The 19,549-nt window shown below is 44.3% G+C and overlaps 1 pseudogene; it reads left to right on the plus strand.

The window, feature by feature from the left end:
- Positions 1 to 7,397: 7,397 nt before the first annotated feature.
- LOC101411650 (actin-related protein 2/3 complex subunit 1A pseudogene) overlaps positions 7,398 to 19,549 on the plus strand; it is a 36,406-nt pseudogene continuing 24,254 nt past the window's right edge.

A 19,549-nucleotide genomic window follows, 5' to 3' on the forward strand; every position in this document is an offset into this window, starting at 1 on the left:
CCTACACTTTGATTTATTGGACTTACTCCACTCAGCTAACATGGAGTTGAAGAAGGTCAACCACCACAACATGGAGCCTAGAGTGTCTACAACTGGAAGCAGGAGGAGTGCATCCAGTACCCATATGGAATCTAAGCCCTCACTTGACATAGATGTGCAATGGACACAACCAATCCAATGTCCACAGAGAAAATGTGGAATGGGTGTGGGAACGGTAGCCATGGTGGCTGCTGGGTGTGGGGAACAGGAGGAAGAGATGAGATGTGGAGGCGTTTTCGGGACGTGGAGTTGTCCTGGATAGTGCTTCACGGACAATTACGGGACATTATAGATCCCCCCAGGGCCCACTGGATGGAACGTGAGAGAGTCTGGGCTATGATGTGGACCATTGACTATGGGGTGCAGTGATGCTCAGAGATGAACTTACCAGGTGCAATGGATGTGTCATGATGATGGGAGAGAGTGTTGCTGTGGGGGGAGTGGGGGGCGGGGGCGGTGGGGTTGAATGGGACCTCATATTTTTCATAATGTAATTTAAATAAATAAATAAATAAATAATTAAAAAAAAAAAACCCCTCAACTCTGTCCTTTGCCATGCCTTTTATCTGTGAGTCCCCACCCACCAAGGGGTGGGTGGGGACTCAATGCCCTACTGACGTGACCCAATTGAAGCCCTAATCATAACTCAATCATGCGCAGGTAAGGACCAGATTACAAACATAATCCAATATCTATTTTGGAATTCATAACCATATCAAACTGCTACAGCTCAGAAGGCAGCCGAGGCCTGGGCTGGCACCACCGGAAGGCAGAGCCCGCGCAGGCTCGTTTATTCCTGGCAGGTGTGTTTGTCTTCCCTCAGCGGTGCATGCCTTTCCTATACTGAAATTTTGCACGGAGGTTGTTTCCACCCAGCCCCTGACCCCTACCCTGGTCTCACAGGTTCGGCCACTGTCTAGTACAGCAGCCTTCTTCAGATTCTGACTGCCTGGGTCTGCGTCCCAACCCCAGCCGTTCCAGCCCCACACCTTCTCAGAAGCCAAAGGTGCTCAAACCTGATTGCGCACTGGAATCTCTTGGGAAGATTTAAAAGGCATCAAAGTCTGAGTCCAACTCTCAGAGAGCCTGATTTAAGCATCTGAGGTGCAGCCTAGGAATCCGGATGTTGTTAAACTCCCAGGCAATTCACTGTGCGGCTGAGTCCCCACTCCAGCTAGCTTAGGCAAAAAGGGAGAGTTCTTACAATGCCAAGGGGGTGTGACCTTGAGCTTGAGGACAGAAATGCCTGCGGAAAATGCTAAGATGCCACCAGAGCTTCTTTGTCTCTTGATCTGCTGCTTCCCTCCATGCTTAGGCTTCACTTTTCTTTCTTCACAGACCAATGTTCTCTGCTAAACCATCCCCATGATGAAGAGCGCTAACCCACAGTGCAATTCAGATTCAGCAGCCAAGTCCCAAATCCAAATACTTAGGAGAACCTTATTGGGTTGCCCTTCTCCACCAAAAATGAGCATTTTTAAAAAAAATGTCATGGGCAGGAAGCAGCTGTGGCTCAATCAGTTGGGCTCCCGTCTACCCTATGGGAGGTCCTGGGTTCGTGTCCTGGGGCCTCCTTGTGAAAAAGCAGGCTCGCCCGCAAGTGCCGCAGGGAGCCAGCTCAGCAAGGTGACCCAACAAAAAGGGAGACAAAGCAAAAACACAGAAGAGCAAGCAGCAAACAGACACAGAACAGACGGAAAGCAAAAAAAAAAAAAGCCGCCAAGGGGGGTGGAGGGAACTTGGGAGTGAAGACTGCTGATGCAATGTAAACAGCCCAATAAGATGGCTTTTCACTTTGGAAGACAGTCTTTAAACTTACTCATATGCAGACTGCCTCCATGGAAAGTCTGCCAAATAAGGGCTGGATCCAAGCTACGTCTCTAGATCCAGACTGTCATTGCATTGCTGCTCCTTTTGCCTCTTAAAACAAAGTTCCTGAAATGTGCCTTGATGGCAGGGCTCCCCGTGGTACTTGGAAAGCTCTGAAAGGCCACTTTCTAGTCCCTTTTAATGGAGTCTCAGATTAAGATCATCACAGCAGATTGTAGTCTTGACTAAGAATTTACTGTGAACAGACATTTACTTGCTTCGATTGTTGATTATATGTTAACCTTTTCTTGAATATTTACAATCTTGGCTTAGAGTCACACAAGAGTGGGATAAAATATTTCCTTGTTTCGAGTATTACTCATCTTGTCCACCCCTTTGACCTTTGGATTTTATTGACACACAGGCTAATATCTTCAAGGAATGGGGATTATTTTTACCTGTTCTTTTCCCAAGTTGAAGACCTGGAGTTGAAAACCCATTCATGCCTCTGGTAAAGCATTCGCAGAGATAGTATTTGCATCTCCAGGACCCAGCACAGCATCTCTCAATGATGCTTGCTGGACTTAGTTGAATGAGGCTAAGAGTCATGACTGCTAGGTCCACATGTGTTTATATTTCTATTACTAATGTTATCTTCTAGTAGCTAGGCATGTTCCTTGGAGTGATTTGGCAGCTCAGACTTTAATCAGGCATATGAAGAGTCAAAATAAATTATCTCCACATCTTATCTCCTCAGATGATTATAATGTGTAAGATATTTTCCTTTATAGAAACTTAACTCTGGGAAGCAGACTTGGCCCAGTAGTTAGGGCATCCATCTACCACATGGGAGGTCTGCAGTTCAAACCCCTGGTCTCCTTGACTCGTGTGGAGCTGGGCCATATGCAGTGCTGATGCGTGCAAGGAGTAACGTGCCACGCAGGGTGTCCCCCGAGTAGGGGAGTCCCACGCACAAGGAGTGTGCCCCATAAGGAGAGCCGTCCAGCGCAGGAATGGCACTGCCCACACGGAGAGCTGACACAACAAGATGAAGATGACGCAACAAAAAGACACAGATTGCCATGCCACTGACAACAACAGAAGTGGACAAAGAAGAAGATGCAGCAAATGGATACAGAATAGACAACCGGGGCAGGGGGGGAAGGAGAGAGAGAGAGAGAGAGAAAGAGAGAAACTTAATTCTGTGCTCACCTATTCCTCATTTTTTCAATCAGTTTCCCTAAACTGGAAATGATTTGGGAATAGCCTCCAAACTGTAGTACCCTAGATATTATTGTCTTACTCAGCAGTTTTCCCTTCTAAAAAATTAAAATTAAAACTATGGGAAATTTGTACAGCATCTGTCTGAACTAACAGGAAGCCCACTAAGGCAGTAGGGGGTGGTATACACTTAGATCATTGTTGCTTCAATAAGTTTTGGGAAATATATTCAGGAAGTTCTTTTGGACCCAGTCAGTAGAAGGTGGACAATGGTGGTGTGCGATGGATTAGAGTTTGACATTTACGGTGTCTTCCTGCTGAACATAAACATTCTTGCAAACTACCAATATCAGACAGGGTTACCAGGAGACCACAAAAAAAGTGAAACTAAAAACAGGATCACTCAGTAATCTTGTCTGAGAACAAACAAAAACGAGATCACTGTGCAGATCGCAAAAATTCCAAACATCCTCTTCTGCTGGCTAATATCAGTGACTTTGGCTTCCTTAGCTATTATAGCTTTAACTTTGCTCTAGCCTTCCCTCTTCCTGGATAAAACTCATGAAGAGTTACAGATTCACAGACGTATCTCCACCTCCCTACAGTATCCAATCCAGAGCAAAGCACCACCTCTTTGAACCTTCCTCCAAACCACTTAATACAAGTACAAATCCTATATTAAGGCCTTTCTAACTGCATCTTACCAAGATGTCCCACAGTTCCTGTAGTGCATGCTCCATTTTGCAATGAGCAATAAACCCACCTTGTTCCACTAAACAGGTGTGTTCTTGGTGGTCCCCGACTAGAGGGCGTTGACACTTTTCTTACTATATGGGATTGACTGGTAAAGAGATAAAGTGGAAACATAAATAAAACAGGTTAAGGAGTAAAGTGGAGGCAAAGTAAGAGGAAGATAAGGTATACTAGTACAATAAAAAAGTATCGCATGATTCCTAACTCAGTACTAACTCTGAGCAAAATAATGAAGGATTGCCTGAATGATCAAAATATTGCCATAACATTGATTTTCCAGCCCTGTCTTCTCATTATCTTTAAAACTACTTTTAAAAGGGCCCCAAGAGGGAAACGGACGTGGCCCAGTGGTTAGGGCGTCCGTCTACCACATGGGAGGTCTGCGGTTCAAACCCCGGGCCTCCTTGACCCGTGTGGAGCTGGCCCTTGCGCAGTGCTGATGCGTGCAAGGAGTGCCCTGCCACGCAGGGGTGTCCCCCACGTAGGGGAGCCCCATGCGCAAGGAGTGCGCCCCGTAAGGAGACCCGCCCAGCGTGAAAGAAAGTGCAGCCTGTCCAGGAATGACGTCGCCCACACTTCCCGTGCCGCTGACAACAACAGAAGCGGACAAAGAAACAAGACGTAGCAAACAGACACAGAGAACAGACAACCGGGGGGGGGAGGAATTAAATAATAAATAAATCTTTAATAAATAAATAAATAAATAAATAAATAAAAGGGGCCCAAGAAAAGGAAGACTGGCCGTAGCACATTAAAATGATTGACCTGACTTGCTTTGGGCATTCTATGCTTCCCTAGACTGCCTCGACTGGTCCAAGGCAGGTATGCCTAATTTCGTGTTCAGAGGACACTAAACTAAACTTAGTATTGATTCAGGACAAAAGATAATTGTTTCAATCTAGTTTGTCACATCACCGCACTCTAAAACCCAATCGTATTTTAATACGATTGATATCTTGAATCCCCTTACCACCGGGGATTCATAACCAGGGTTCCATGAGCTTGAATTGAAATTCAAAGAAGTTTTATTCTTGTGGGGACTTGTTACTGTGGGTGTGTTGTATTTATTAAATAATACACAGTATAGTGTGGTCTTAGTAAGGGGTCTGTGGTTTTCACCTGACTGCAAAGGGGTCCGTGGAACAAAAAAAGTTAAGAACCCCTGCCTTACCACTGTTCCTCCCATTAATCAATTTAATTTGGAAAAATATCACTTTACCTTAACTTCAGGGCCCTTGTCTCCAAACTTTGTGTATTGATTAATTTTCATAATTGAGCATTTACTATGTGCCCAGATTGTATTATGTAATTCACTTGCATTATCTCATTTAATCCTCAAAAAACCTATGTGGGGGGGGTACTAATGGCCCCATTTTCTAGATGAAGGGATTGAGGCTCGGGGCAGTTATGTCACTTGCCTGAGGTCGCTCATCCAAGAGGTGCCAGAGAGAGTTCAAATTCTGGCTTCTGTGACAGCAAAACTCTTACACTATACCAGGCTGTCTCATGTTACAGCTGTGCGGATAGTAGGTGCGTGGAAAAAATCTCATCACAGATTGCCTTGCTTATATGGAAGGATGAATTCGAGTGAAACCTGCTGCTCTGTGGAGCTGCAGCCTAAGAGCAGTGGTTCTACTCTGGTGTCATTCTGAAAGATCTCAACAGTGACCACTTCTCGTATTTTCTAGTCCTTTAGTACTTGCTTTGCAAACTATGATCCTAGACCACCAGCGGCAGCAGCAGCCCATGGGAACTTGTTAAGAATGCAGATCTCAGGCCCACCCATGATCTACTGAATAAGGATGTTCATTTTGCAACCCCTTTGTGAGTCCCACGCACTATGGCTTTGAGAAGCTCTGTTTAATTAACACTGACGGTCTGATTTCAGCTAGCTGAAGAATCTATTCTCCTTGCCCCATTCTTCCTTCTCACTACCTCCAAGTGATAGAGCTTCCACCTACCATATGGGAGGACCTGGGTTTGACCCTTGGGGCTGTCAGGTGAAAAAGAAGTAGAGAAAGCGTGCCCACACGGCAAGCCAGAGCCCGCGCAATGTCTGCGTAGTGAGCCAGTGTCCGCATGAGGGCCCACGTGGCGAGCCAGTGCCCAACGCAAGCGAGTCACGCAGCAAGATGATGACACAGCAAGAGAGGGGCAAAGGGAGAGTCAAGGTGAAGCACAGCAGAGACCAGGAACTGAAGTGGTACAATTGAGAGGGAACCTCTCTCTACATCAGAGGTTTCCAGGATTGAATCCTAGAGGAGAGAAAATGAGAAGAGACCACAACACAGACAACAAAAACAGCAGGGCGGGAGGAGGGGAAGGGGGGAAATAAATAAATAAATAAATAATCTTTTAAAAAAGAAAGTTTCTTGAGGCTCCTGAGAGAAATCAGCCGTCTTTATTGAAGCAGGTTGGCGTGTGAGCTCCAGATGGGGAGTGAGTGAACCCTGCAATCCTCGCCCTGTTCCCTGAGTTCATCGTTCCTCCGGGAGGAGGGTGGCGAGGGCTGGCATCCTGGTGGCAGAGGCCATCAGAACGGGAGAAAGGAAAAGCAGTTCTCCTTCCCCTCTGCACACGCCCCAGGCACAGAGTCCCCTCAGGCCTGGCTTCTTCTAACGAGGCCTCCAGACCCCACCGATGCATTTGAAGATTCAAAAGCAACAGGAACCGACTCTGTTAGGCTGCTCTTCTGGTGGCCCTGGAACAAAGAGCATGCTCTCCTTGAGGCTGAGTGATCTGGGGGACAGCGTGGGGCCCCGAGAGTGTCCTGCCTCTGTGGGATACAGGGGACTGGGTCGGAGGACAGGCCTTCGTGCTTGGCAACTGTCCTGTCCTTGGTGCCTAGTCATGGAAATCATTTCCCTTCACAGCACCCATTTCGTAGGTGACGCCTCATCCGCCCAGGACAGTGAGATAAGGGAGTCGGGCTGCCTGTGTCTGAACACGCTTTCCCCAGCTTTGCTGTTGCCCTGGTCGGAACTCTAGCCAAGAGGGACGGTGACTCTCAGCTGCCCCCTGCTGTTCAGCCTGACTTTTAGACTTGACTTTGGTTTGCAAACCTGGGAAATTCTTTTTCCTTTTCTTTTTTCAAAAAAAAAAAAAAGGAATTCTTAGTATGTACCATCTGCTCCTAAAGGCCACAACCCCTGTGCATCCAGTTAGTAGCTATGAAGACCAACGGCGGGCGTGAAAGGCCGGGAGGGGGAGTCACCTGGACTGCCGCCCCACCTGCCCTCTCACCTGAAAGCCTGCCCCCGCACCCGGTCCCTTTCAGTTTATTCTCAACATGCAGCCAGGGGGACACTTTAAAAATTGCAGTCAGTTGTACATGTGTGTGCAAGTGTGTACACACACATACCTATATAGCCTTCCCTCAAAGAGCTCACAAAACAGATGAAATGAGGTGGAAGGTAAGAACCCAGCAGGAAGGTTAAGTAAGATGTGGAATCTATAGCTCGGGGTGGTGGCCCCCAAACCAAAGCAGGGCCCAGGGTGGGGTTCCCGGAAGGCATCTCAGTCAAGGGGAGCTTCGTGAGAAAGGAAAAGAAGGCAAATCACCTACAGGTGGTGACATGGCAAAGGCGCTGGGGCGGAAGGAACCCTCGCGTCTCCGTATTCTCCTATCTCACGAGTGGTATGGGTCCGTGGTGAGAAGGCTGCACCGAGCCAGAACAGGTAAGTTTGATTCCCAACAGTAGCCGGCCTTGGACAAGTTGTTGTCAAACTTATCCTTCACAAAATGCCTCCTTCCCTGGACTGGTGTCACCCCCGTGTGGCTGTCAGTGGTGACCCTTGCTGAGCTCTTACTCTGTGGTTTTCATGCCACATGTGCTTACGGCCCACCTGCCACCGCCAGGAGCTGCTCCAGGCACTTGGGATACATCAGAGAAGAAAAAGAGCAAAAGCCCGGCTTGTGTATGTATTTACATTCTAGCCAAAGCAGGCAGACCATCAACAAATGTGATAAATAAGGGAACTATATGAGATCATGCATTATGTTAGGAGGTGTTAAGTGCTGTGAATAAAAAAAAAAATAGGAGATTCAGGGTGCAGTGTTGAAAAGGATGGTCAAGGAAAGCCTCATTGAGAAGGTGGCATTTAAGAGAACACAAAGGAGGTTGAGGAAAGAAGTCATGGGGCTCGGGGAGGACAGGGTTTGCCCAGCTGAGGGAACAAGGTGGAGCATGTCCAGTATCTTCAAGGAACAGTAAGGAGGCCAGCCTGGTTGGGTCAGAGAGAGTGAGGGGACAGAGGTAAGAGATGAGGGCAGAGAGGGAAGGGGGCAGTTTGGCCTTGGGAAGGATTTTGACTTTTATTCTGAGACAGGGAGTCATCAAAGGATTCTGAGCAGAGAAGTCCATAAACCGCCTGCTGAAGTGAGAATAAACAGAAAGGCACCAAGCCTGGAGACAGGTTTCCAAGTGAGAGGAGAGGGCGCCTCTGATCAGGGGCCTGGCAGTGGCGCAGGGAGAAGTAGTTGAATTCCAGGTACATTTGAAGGTAGAGCCAGCAGGCTTCCTGGTGGATTGAATGCCGGAGACGAGAGCAAGAAAGGTCTTTTTTCCAATATGGTCCTATTCTCTAAGGGCTGCATTTGACCTCATTTAATATTCTTAAAAAGCCCTCTGAGGTTAGTGCAATCCTCATCCCTATATTACAGATGAGAAAACTGAGACCCAAAGGCGTTAAGTAACCTGCCCAAGTTCCAACAACTAGTAAGAAAAAAACCCAAGTACCTGGCTTCATCGTGCCTCTGTGCTCTGGCACCCTGAGGGTACCTGTGCTGCGAGAAGAGAAAGTGACTGCAGCAGTCTTTAGTTAGAAATGGGAGCCTGGGTTGGGTCTAGGAAATCCGAACTTCCAGCTGCCTTCTCAGTTACCAGGTCCAGGTATAAAATTCCAACTCTTAAAAGCTCCCAAGACTTACTGCTGAGAAGAGCAAGAGCGTACCATTCTCTCTCAGCTCACCTTTCTAATTCCTATTTGCCTGAAATGTCTCCTCACCAAGGACCTGAGGACACCTCCAACCCCTTCCTACCTTCTGAGTTGAGAAAGAGGCTTCCCTCTTGCACCTGAAGGAGCCAGGTTCACCTACGCCAGTCCAGAGGGAACCGTGCTTTGTGTTGGGGAATAGTTCTGAATGGTGGTTGAAATGCAGATTTAGAATCCAAGATTTGGATGTAAGTCCCTATTTCCCTTCTTAGGAGCTGAGTGATGATGGGCAAGTCATTAAAATTCGGAGCCGTGGAGGTGTAGCAGGTGATCAACTGCCCCAGGTCGTCCAGGAACGAAGGGGTCCTGAGCACACAGACTCTAAGACCAGGTCAGTCCCCCCAATTTATTGAGACAATGCTTAGAAGATGCGTGGGCCTGAAAGCGTACATGGCAAGTAATAAGTGCTCTAGAGATGCATGTATGTAATTCCTTCAACAACACCTACTATTTATTCAGCACCTACTATTTGCTGACTGCTGTTTAATACACTGGGGATACAAAATAGATAAGCCCTGCCCTCATGGAATTTACAGATGTACATCGAGTGCCCAAACCAAATCATTGGTGTCTAGTGCTCACTGGGTCAATAGTGGTGGCTTTGAGGGAAGACAAGACAGGCAGGGTGGGACTCTGCAAAGGTGACCCTTAGGCATACCTCCTCAGCTAGCCCCCTCGCAGAAGCCTCCAAACACAGTGGTAACCTCACCCGCTTCCTGTTTCTAAAAAGTGAGAGCCTGAGAAGCTGAACAGCACCAGGGCCTGGTCAAATGACCGCAGGTGTGTTGCCAAATGTGGCTCTGGGCAAGCCCAGCTGTTCCTGAACTTTTCTTTTGACTAAGTGAGGTCAAGGCAAACTGCTCTTTGGAAATGCCCCTGTTTGGCCACTAGATGGCAGAGGAGTACATCCTTGGAAAAGTGTTGTGCGGACAAAAGGCTTGCGTAAATATCAGAAATTGCCATAGGAATTTTTTGTGTGCATACATGCGAAGGCCTTGTTAGATTCTGATTATTTATATTTCCAGAAGATTAAATCTTGGCACTGGAAATCGTGGCCTGACTTCTATTCCCTCTGTGTCTCAGATACAAATTCCAGAGGAGTTAACTGGTTCTTAAGTTTGATAAAAGGCAACATGCAGAAGCAACTGGTTTTATCTGTTGGGAGAAACAAGGGAAAGGGCAAAAAATACATTTATAAAGCACTTTCTACATGCCAGGGCTTACATTATTTTATACATATCCTCATTTGTTCATTCATTCAACAAATATTTATTAAGCAGCTACTATTGTTGTAGCTCGGAAAAACAAATCAATGTTTAATATAAGGTCATATAAGTGCCATGAAGAAAAAAAAAAGGATAGAGAGTGATAGAGGCTGGTAATTAAATGGCCAGGGAGCGCTTCTCTGAAGAGATGGCATTTGAGCAAAGACCTGAAAGGAGGAAGAGAGCAAGATGTGCAAATAGCTGGAGAAAGAATATTCCAAAAGGAGTGTTAACATGCGCAGATGCCTGGAGATGGGAATATGGTTGGTGTGTTTGAGGGACAGCAGAGGCTCTGACTGGAATTCAGTGAGCAAGGGATGAAATCGATGAGGCTGGTAATGTGGGCTTTGTGGGCCGTGAGAAGAACGCTGGTTTTATCCTACATGTGACGGGAAGCTATTAGAGTCGTGGCTCTCAACCTTGGCCGCTCCTTAGAATGATCCTCTGTGATTAAAAATGACCAATGCCTGGGCCTCACCTGGGACCACTTGAATCAGAATCTCTGGAGTTGCAACCTGGGCATCCTGTTTGTTTCCTAAACGCTCCCAGGGATTCTAATAAGCACCCAAGCTTGAAAACTACAGCGTTTGGGACTGTGAGAAGAAACTGGAAGCCTGGGCCAGAGAAGGCCACAGAAAGAACCTAGAAGTCAGCAGAAACCGGAAGAGCTGGCAGAGAAAGGAGAGAACATCACCATGCGATGAGGCAGGGGTTCAAGTACAGGAACCCCAAGGATTGCAGCAAGCCAGCACCAGAAAGCTACCAACCCTGGGAGGAAGCAAGCCTTCTAGCCTACAAAACTACAAGATAATAAATTCCTGTTGTTTAAGCCAAAACCAGCTCATGGTGTTTGTGATAGCAGCTCAGGCAAACTAAGACAGGGAATAGCCTCACGGGTACTTGGAACCCCTGGCACAGACACGCACTGTATTGAGATCACTTTCTCCAGCGTGGTATGCTGGCCAGGCCACCTCAAAGAGGTATCAGCACATCTGCACAGAACAACTAGGAGTAGTATATACAAATCTGCTTGGAGCCCAATTTGTTGCAAAATTAAGTATGATGGGATTCTTTCACAGGCCGAGATGAAAGTAAATTTTTATCATGATCCCTGTTTCTCCCAGTGGGTAGGAATATTCCCTCCATTGGCTGGAATTCCCTCCACGAGTTCTGCTGAACCCTGCAAGCCAGTCCCCTCACTTTCCTGGCTATTTCCCCTCCCATCTTCCCACCAGCTCCCCCAATCACTGAATAGCATCAGCCCTGGGCCCAGGAAGCTTCTGATGATATTTCCTACTTTCAGACTGAAGGTAGAAATCCATGTGGACAAAAATCAAATATCGTTTGGGTGTGACATTTAATAGAGATGAAAGTATATATGAAGCCTTTTGGCTGGCCTCTGAACATTTTATCTCCTTGCAGTAATAATAATATAAACAAGCCCAAAGGGTGGCAGGCCCTGAAACAATGTAGTATTGGCAGTAAAGATAGCACAACCGTTCTGTCTTTACCCTTCTTTCGTTCTTCCCCCCAGCGCCTAATGAGGTACAAAAAGCGCAGTAGTGGAGGTGTTAGGTTTTCAGATCTTATTCCGTTCATCAATAGCTTAGTAGGATTGTATGCAGATTGCCTAGTCACCTACGACCTCAAAGTTTTGTTTTATAAGATGGAGTCACAGTTATCATTTACCATTGAAACTTTGGAAAAAACCTTCTACTCCCACCTAAACAGAAATGTTCATCCAAACCTAATACATCATTTTGAATACTATATCCTAATGTTACATATTTTTAAAAATTAGTTTTAAAAAAATCAATCAGTACATGCACAAAGCAAAACAGGTCAATGATCTCTACAAGACTTGTTTTGAAAAATAGCTTTCGACTACTCTCTACCCTCCATTCCCCACTTACTCCCTAGAGCCACCACTTTGAATAGTTTCATCTGATTGGTTATCTATAAATAGCATGCTTAGGGAACTATTTGTTTGTTTTCCATTAGAAACTTAATATATTAACTTCCTACTACAGATTATGAGAATTTGGCTTTTTTACACACAACCTGCCATCTACACTACCTGCAACACACATTTTCCATGCCCCCCCCAATACAGCTATATAGTGGGTTGTTTTTAAATATGTATTTATTGTTAAAGAAGTTATGAGCTTACAAGACAATCAGGCATAATGGGCAGAATTCCCATACATCACCCCTCCACCCACACTGTACATTGTTGTGGAACATTTGTTACAAATTAGGAAAGAACATCACAGAGTATTACCACTGACTATGGTCCATAGCTTACATCGGTATATTTTTTCCATACACCCCTATTATTAACGCCATGTATTAGTATTGTACATTTGTTATAGTTCATGAGAGAACACTCTCGTATTGGTACTGTTAACCACAGTCCATCTTCCACCACATGGTTCACTGTGTTATGCAGTCCTACGCCTCATATAATCTCTCCAAAGTATACACTCAGTGTGCAGTCGTTTTGAAGTAGCATAGTTTAGGGAATGGGAAGACAAATCTAAAACCTGGCAGAAAAACATGGCCATGAAACATGTGGCCATGGAACCCCATCTGGAAATCCCCTGAAGGAAAGACCCCTTCAGAAGGCTGCTAGAAGAACTCCACAAGAATCCCGCATTTGGAAGGAGATTTCATCTGGGATCAAGGAAAAGTCCCAGATATTCAAAAGGGGCCCCCCACTCCAGAATTGACAGTTGGGGTAATAAATCAAAACAGCAAACAGGTAGGACCTCTCCCCCAACATTAACAAAGGGAGGAATAATTAATGGCTTTAAAAGTAGCCACACAGGCAAAAATCTCTCTCTCTGCATGGACCAGCCCACAAGTATACCTGGAGACCCGTAATCTGTTATCTCCCATTTCTCTTCTCTTCTCTCATTTCCTTAAAAACTACTGGCCTAGATAAACTGGCATGTTCTTAAATTCTTTTAGGTAACATAGCCAAGAACCTAGAGGAAATCTGGTAGCAGTTTTTAGTTAGATTAATATTCGCTGTTAAATCATTACAATTGTGTAAATTTTTTTTACGTGTAGAGTAATTCGAAAGTTTTTCCTTCCATGTACCATGCCATTATTTGACCTGTACTGATCATTCTTTTTAAAATTTGTGTACTTTTCTATGTACTTTTACTAATTCAATTCCCAAATCTCCCTCAATGGTATAGATTTCAATATAATCAAATATATGTTTTACCAATTTCATCATCTTGCAGAAGTTTCTTCTGGAACTTTCTGAAGGACTCCAATCTAGAGGGCTGGTGCACAGCTACTTCTGGAAAAATCTTTTCAAAACTATCTTGGGGGACCCCTTTGCCTCCCTACTTTACCTCCTGTATCATTTATCTTCTTTATTCCTTTGGGAAGGAACACTTTCCTGTGGTAGCTTCCTGAGAAATGGAATGTGGGAAATATTTTTTCTAGATCTTGAAAGTCAGAAATATTTTTTATTCTACGCTCCCATTTGTTTGACATTTGGCTTGGTAAAGAATTCCAGGGAAACGGACTTTGGCCCAGTGGTTAGGGCCTCCGTCTACCACATGGGAGGCCCGCGGTTCAAGCCCCGGGCCTCCTTGACCCGTGTGGAGCTGGCCCACGCGCAGTGCTGATGCGCGCAAGGAGTGCCCTGCTACACAGGGGTGTCCCCCGCGTAGGGGAACCCCACGCGCAAGGAGTGCACCCATAAGGAGAGCCGCCCAGCGCGAAGGAGGGAGCAGCCTGCCAAGGAATGGCGCCGCCCACACTTCCCATGCCGCTGATGACAACAGAAGCGGACAAAGAAACAAGACGCAGCAAAAAGACACAGAAAACAGACAACCGGGGGAGGGGAGGGGAATTAAATAAATAAAAATAAATCTTTAAAAAAAAAAAAAAAGAATTCCAGTTGGAAGCCATTTTTCCCTCAGTACTTTTATTTTATTTTATTTTATTTTATTTTATTATTTTTTTAAGATTTATTTTTTATTTATTTCTCTCCCCTTCCCCTCAGAGGTCTGCTCTCTGTGTCCATTCACTGTGTGTTCTTCTGTGACCACTTCTATCCTCATCAGCGGCACCGGGAATCTGTGTTTCTTTCTGTGGCGTCATCTTGTTGTGTCAGCTCTGCGTGTGTGCAGCACCATTCTTGGATAGGCTGCACTTTCTTTCGTGCTGGGCGGCTCTCCTTACGGGGCGCACTCTTGCACGTGGGGCTCCCCTACACGGGGGACACCCCTGCGTGGCACGGCACTCCTTGCACGCATCAGCACTGCACATGGGCCAGCTTCACACAGGTCAAGGAGGCCCGGGGTTTGAACAGCAGACCTCCCATGTGGTAGGCAGACACCCTATCTATTGGGCTAAGTCCGCTTCCCTCGGTATTTTTAAAAGCAGCTCTTCATTGTCTTTCAGCTTTCATGTTGTTATTGAGAAGTCCAAGCCATTCTAATTATTAATCTGTTGTATCAAAATGTTTTTCTTTCTAGACCTTTGTAAGGATCATCTTTTGGTCTCTAGCGATTACCTGGTGATAATGTGGTGATAATTTGGGTTCCTTTTTTTTTTTTTTTTAAAGATTTATTTTTTATTTATTTAATTCCCCTCCCCTCCCCCGGTTGTCTGTTTTCTGTGTCTATTTGCTGCATCTTGTTTCTTTGTCCGCTTCTGTTGTCCTCAGCCCAATATAAAAATCAGCCTAGTATATTATCATGAAAATTATTCAGACACTTTTATTATGGCCTAAAAGGCAGGACTTTTAATATCCAAATGAAATACCAAGAATTTAAGACATACCATAGAATAAAGCAAATAACCAAATTTCAGTTAAAAACTGAAGATCGCTGAATTACCATAATTGTTCTGAAACAGAACAAAATCATCAATTACTATCCTTTTTTATATAAGTAAGACTTTTGATTCTCATTAAAATGTAAAAATGATTAAGTAGTGGCATCCATGAGAAATGTAAAATGTTTTCAATTAAAAGATAAATTTGTGGGAGAGGATTTTATTTATAGATGATAATGACCATATTAGTCAAATTAATGAATCCGTGTTCAATAGGTGTCCAATAAATCATATTTCCATATTGTAAAAATTATTCAGAACTTCCTCACCATACTGACTGATACATATTTAAATGATTAGAACTGGGTTTTTAATATACAAATTGAAATAAGAGACCACTATTACAAAACAGAAACAATTGAAATGACAATTGCTACCATTCATTCAGCTCTTATCATGCCTGACTCCACATGCATTCACTTATTTCCTCTTCACAACAGTCCTATGGGATTGACTAAAGACACTAACTATTTTTATCTTCCAAGGCTATTTGTTACACAAATATCCTTGTAAAGATAGATAGTCTGGAACAAAGGCAGCTACTGCTTCTGCTCAGATGTCCAAAACTGTGAGAGATCCAAAGACAATCATCTCCAAAGAGATAATAAAACATATTAAATTGTCTCTTTATTTAAAACAGGGAATATGGTAGATGAAAAGACAAACAAATGGAATAGAATAGAAAGATCAAAATAGAGCCAGATTCTATGAGAATTTGGAATTTGAGAAGACGAGCTTTTTGATGGATGGTGGTAGGAAAATAACATAGTTATCTGGGGAAAATTATGTCAAGTTATATCACACCGTCCTCAGAATAAATTCCAAATGAAGCAAATATTTAATTTTAAAAATGAAACTATGTGGAATTAAACACACCAAAGTAATAATTATACATACCATACCCAGAAAGTAGGAGGAGGAAAATTTAGCTCTATCTCCAATTTTCTAATTCTTTAGATGACTTAAAAATGTAGAAGGAATGATACAACACTGACATTTTGAACTATCATAGTAATAACTGATTAAGGCCAGAACTATCAATGGATGCTAAAACCATTGGGTGAATGTTGGATGGTGTATTTGTCAGCCGAAGGGATGCTGATGCAAAATACCAGAAATCAGTTGGTTTTAATAAAGGGTATTTATCTGGGGTAGGAGCTTACAGGTAACAGGCCATAAAACATAAGTTACTTCCCTTACTAAAGTCTATTTCTGTGTTGGAGCAAGATGGCTGCTGATATCTGCCAGGGTTCAGGCTTACTGAGTTCCTCTCTTCTCAGGTCTTGCTTCTCTTCCATTTCAGGGTTCCTCTCTTCCCTGGGCTTGCTTCTCTTTCCTCTGTGTGCTTACTTCCTGGGGCTTCAGCATCAAACTCCAACATTAAAAACCCTAAACTCTGTTCTTTGCCATGTCTTTTATCTGTGAGTCCCCACCCACCAAGGGACTGGGACTCAATGCCCTATAGGCACAAGTAAACCTCTTTTACTTGATTTAGTAAACCTCTGAATCCAATATAATATAATATGTCCAGAGGAAAAGACCAGTTTACAAACATAATCCAATATATTTTTTTGGAATTCATCAATAATATCAAACTGCTACAGATGCGGTACAATTTATTTCTCTCTCTCAAGGTATTTTTCCACAAATAATTAATTATTTCCTAAGGGGGAAAAATGAGAACTTGGCCACAGAGAAACTGAGATATCCTCTTAACTGAGTTATCCAAGTTAACATCACCAGTGATGGAACAAACCAACGTCACGTGCCTCCTGATGTGATGCACTGAGAAAGAGCCTAAATCATTTATATAGCAATCCTACCAAAAATGAATAGCTTGATTCTAACCAAGAGGAAATCTTATTGCAGTCATGAGGAAATAATCCAAGCCAAAATTGAGAAATTCTAGGGGAGCAGGTACAGCTCAGTGGTTGAGTGCCTGCTTCTCATGTACAAGGTCCTGGGTTCAATCTCTGGTACCTCCTCAAAAAAAAAAAAAAAAAAGGAATTCTAAAAGCAAATGGCTTGTAATATTTTAAATTGCCAGGAAGTGGATGTGGCTCAAGTGTTAGGGCTTCTGCCTACCATATGGGAGGAGCCAAGTTCAATCCTTGAGGCCTCCTGGTGAAAAAGATGAGGAAGTGTGCCCATGTAGCCAGCCAGTGCCTGTGTGAGTGCCCGCGTGGTGAGCCAGTGCCCGTGCGGTGAGCCAGTGCCCGTGCAAGTGAGTCACGCAGCAAGATGACGACGCAACAAGAGAGACAAGGTGAAGTGCAGAAGAGACCTGGAACTGAGGTGGCACAATTGACAGGGAAACTCACTCCTCATCAGAGGTCCCCAGGATCGAATCTCGGTGAATCCTAGAGGAGAAAAAATGAGGAGAGGACAAAAAGAGAAATAGATACAAAAGATCACACAGTGAATGGACACAGACAGCAAGAACAGCAGGGTGGAGGAGGGGGAAAACAAATAAATCTTTTTAAAAAAATGCTGATGTCATTAAAGGAAAAAATTAAGCCTGCGGAATTGGTCCTGATTTTTAAAAAGTAAAGGGACTTAGTCAAATAAAAGGTGTAATCCTTGATTAGATCCTGGATCAGAAAAAAAATTGCTATAAAGGATATTGTGGGACAATTGGTTAGATAATAGAATGGTATTATTAAATTTCTTGACTTAGATTAATTGTACTTTAGTTATGTAAGGGAATGTCTTTGTTCTTATAAGATATTATGAGCAAATATTTGAGAGAAAGAGGGGGAGAAAACTAATGTGTAAAAATGGTTAAATTTGGTGTAGTAGTCTGCTAAAGGGGTGCTGATGAAAAGTACCAGAAATCTGTTGGCTTTTATAAAGGGTATTTATTTGGAATAAAATCTTACGGTTACAAGGCCTGAAAGAGTCCAACTCAAGGTTGCTTTCTCACCAAGGTCAGTTGCCACGTGTTGAAGCAAGATGATCACTGATCTCTGCAAGGGTTCAGCCTTCCCGTCTGGGTGCCTCTCTCTCAGCTGCAGGCTGGCACAGGACTTGTCTCTCAGGGCTTCCTCTCTCTCCTGGCAAAGGGCTCTTTTCTCTCCAGGCTTTCTAGATCTGTCTCAGCTGTTCTGGTGTCTTCCCAAGTTCAGGTGCAAACTATCAGGCGAATGGCTCATCTCTCCCCAGTGTCCCAGGATCAAAAATGACAGTGGGAAGCAGACGTGGCTCAACTGATGGAGCGTCCACCTGCCATATCCAGGGTTCGATGCCCAGGGCCTCCTGACCCGCGTGTCGGGCTGGCCCACATGCAGTGCCCTGTGTGCAGGGAGTGTGCCCCACAAGGAGAGCAGCCCTGCGTGAAAAAAGCGCAGCCTGCCCAGGGATGGTGCCACACACATGGAGAGCTGACACAGCAAGATGATGCAACAAAAAAGAGACACTATTTCCCAGTGCCGCCTGACAATGCAAGTGGACGCAGAAGAGCACACAGTGAAAGTACTCAGGGAGCAGACAGCAGGGGGTGGGGGAGGGGGGAGGGAGAAGGGGAGAGAGATAAATAAAATAAATCTTAAAAAAAAAAATGACAGAGTGCTCTCTCTTCCTGTGTGTCTATCTTGAGTGAGTTTCTATTTTATATAAGACCCACCAAGGGGGTGGGGCTCAACCTGGTCACACCCTACTGATGAGACCCATTAAAGATATCCTCAAAGCAATCCTAACAGGCAATCTAATAAGGGCCCTCAACTGAATTCAGTGTCATCAAAGGGTATCACACCCAGAGGAACAGATTAGTTTACAAACATAATCTGTCTCTTTTTGAGATTCACAAAAATAATCTCTTAACTGTCACAGTTGGTGAATTCAGATGAAGGGTATATGGAGTTCATATACCCTTTTTCTGATGTTTAAGATTCTTTTCATGATACGAAGTTTACATTAAAAAAAGAAAACAGCATTGTAAATTCTTTTATTAAGCATTAATCAAATACGCTTTAGAAAGACAGAAGAATTTCCAATTCATTTAATTAAATGGAAATATTTTTTATCCTATACTCTACTATTCTAGGCATATAATCAAATTGAAGTAAGATATTATAGCAGTAAACTGTCTGCTCACCCTACCCCAGTGACCCGATATCTACTCTTGTGGGGTCCCTGTTAACTGATGTAATCAGTTATCAAGTCAAGGTCAAGTATTATTTGTCTTGGTACAAGAGCTATTTTTTGAGATGCCTGTATCTATGAAGTTTTCCTCCTTTACCTGTTTATTCCAAAGGTTTCTTTAATTTCAGTTGTCTTAAACCTCTGAACAATTATATTTCTGTACCGTCAATATGGCAGCTGTTCTGTGGTTACAGGGTTTGCAGGTTGTGCTAAGTCAGGAACCAACGAGAGAATTGGGGCTCAGCTAACAGCCACAGGAAAGGGTCATGCAGTGGGGTCTTAGCGTTAGGATCTGGGGAAGCAAGAGATAGAAGGTTCTTGTCAGAGAACCTGACAGTGGTCAGTGGGGGTCCAGCCCTAGGCTCAGGGTTTCAAGGACAGACTTTGCATCCCTTTAAGACCTGAGGACAGGGCAAGATTCTAGTGTTGGAGGAACCAAGCCCGTAGACAGAAGAACCCAGAGGGGA

The sequence above is a fragment of the Dasypus novemcinctus genome, chromosome 15, assembly GCF_030445035.2.
Source record: "Dasypus novemcinctus isolate mDasNov1 chromosome 15, mDasNov1.1.hap2, whole genome shotgun sequence".
Lineage (NCBI taxonomy): Eukaryota > Metazoa > Chordata > Mammalia > Cingulata > Dasypodidae > Dasypus > Dasypus novemcinctus.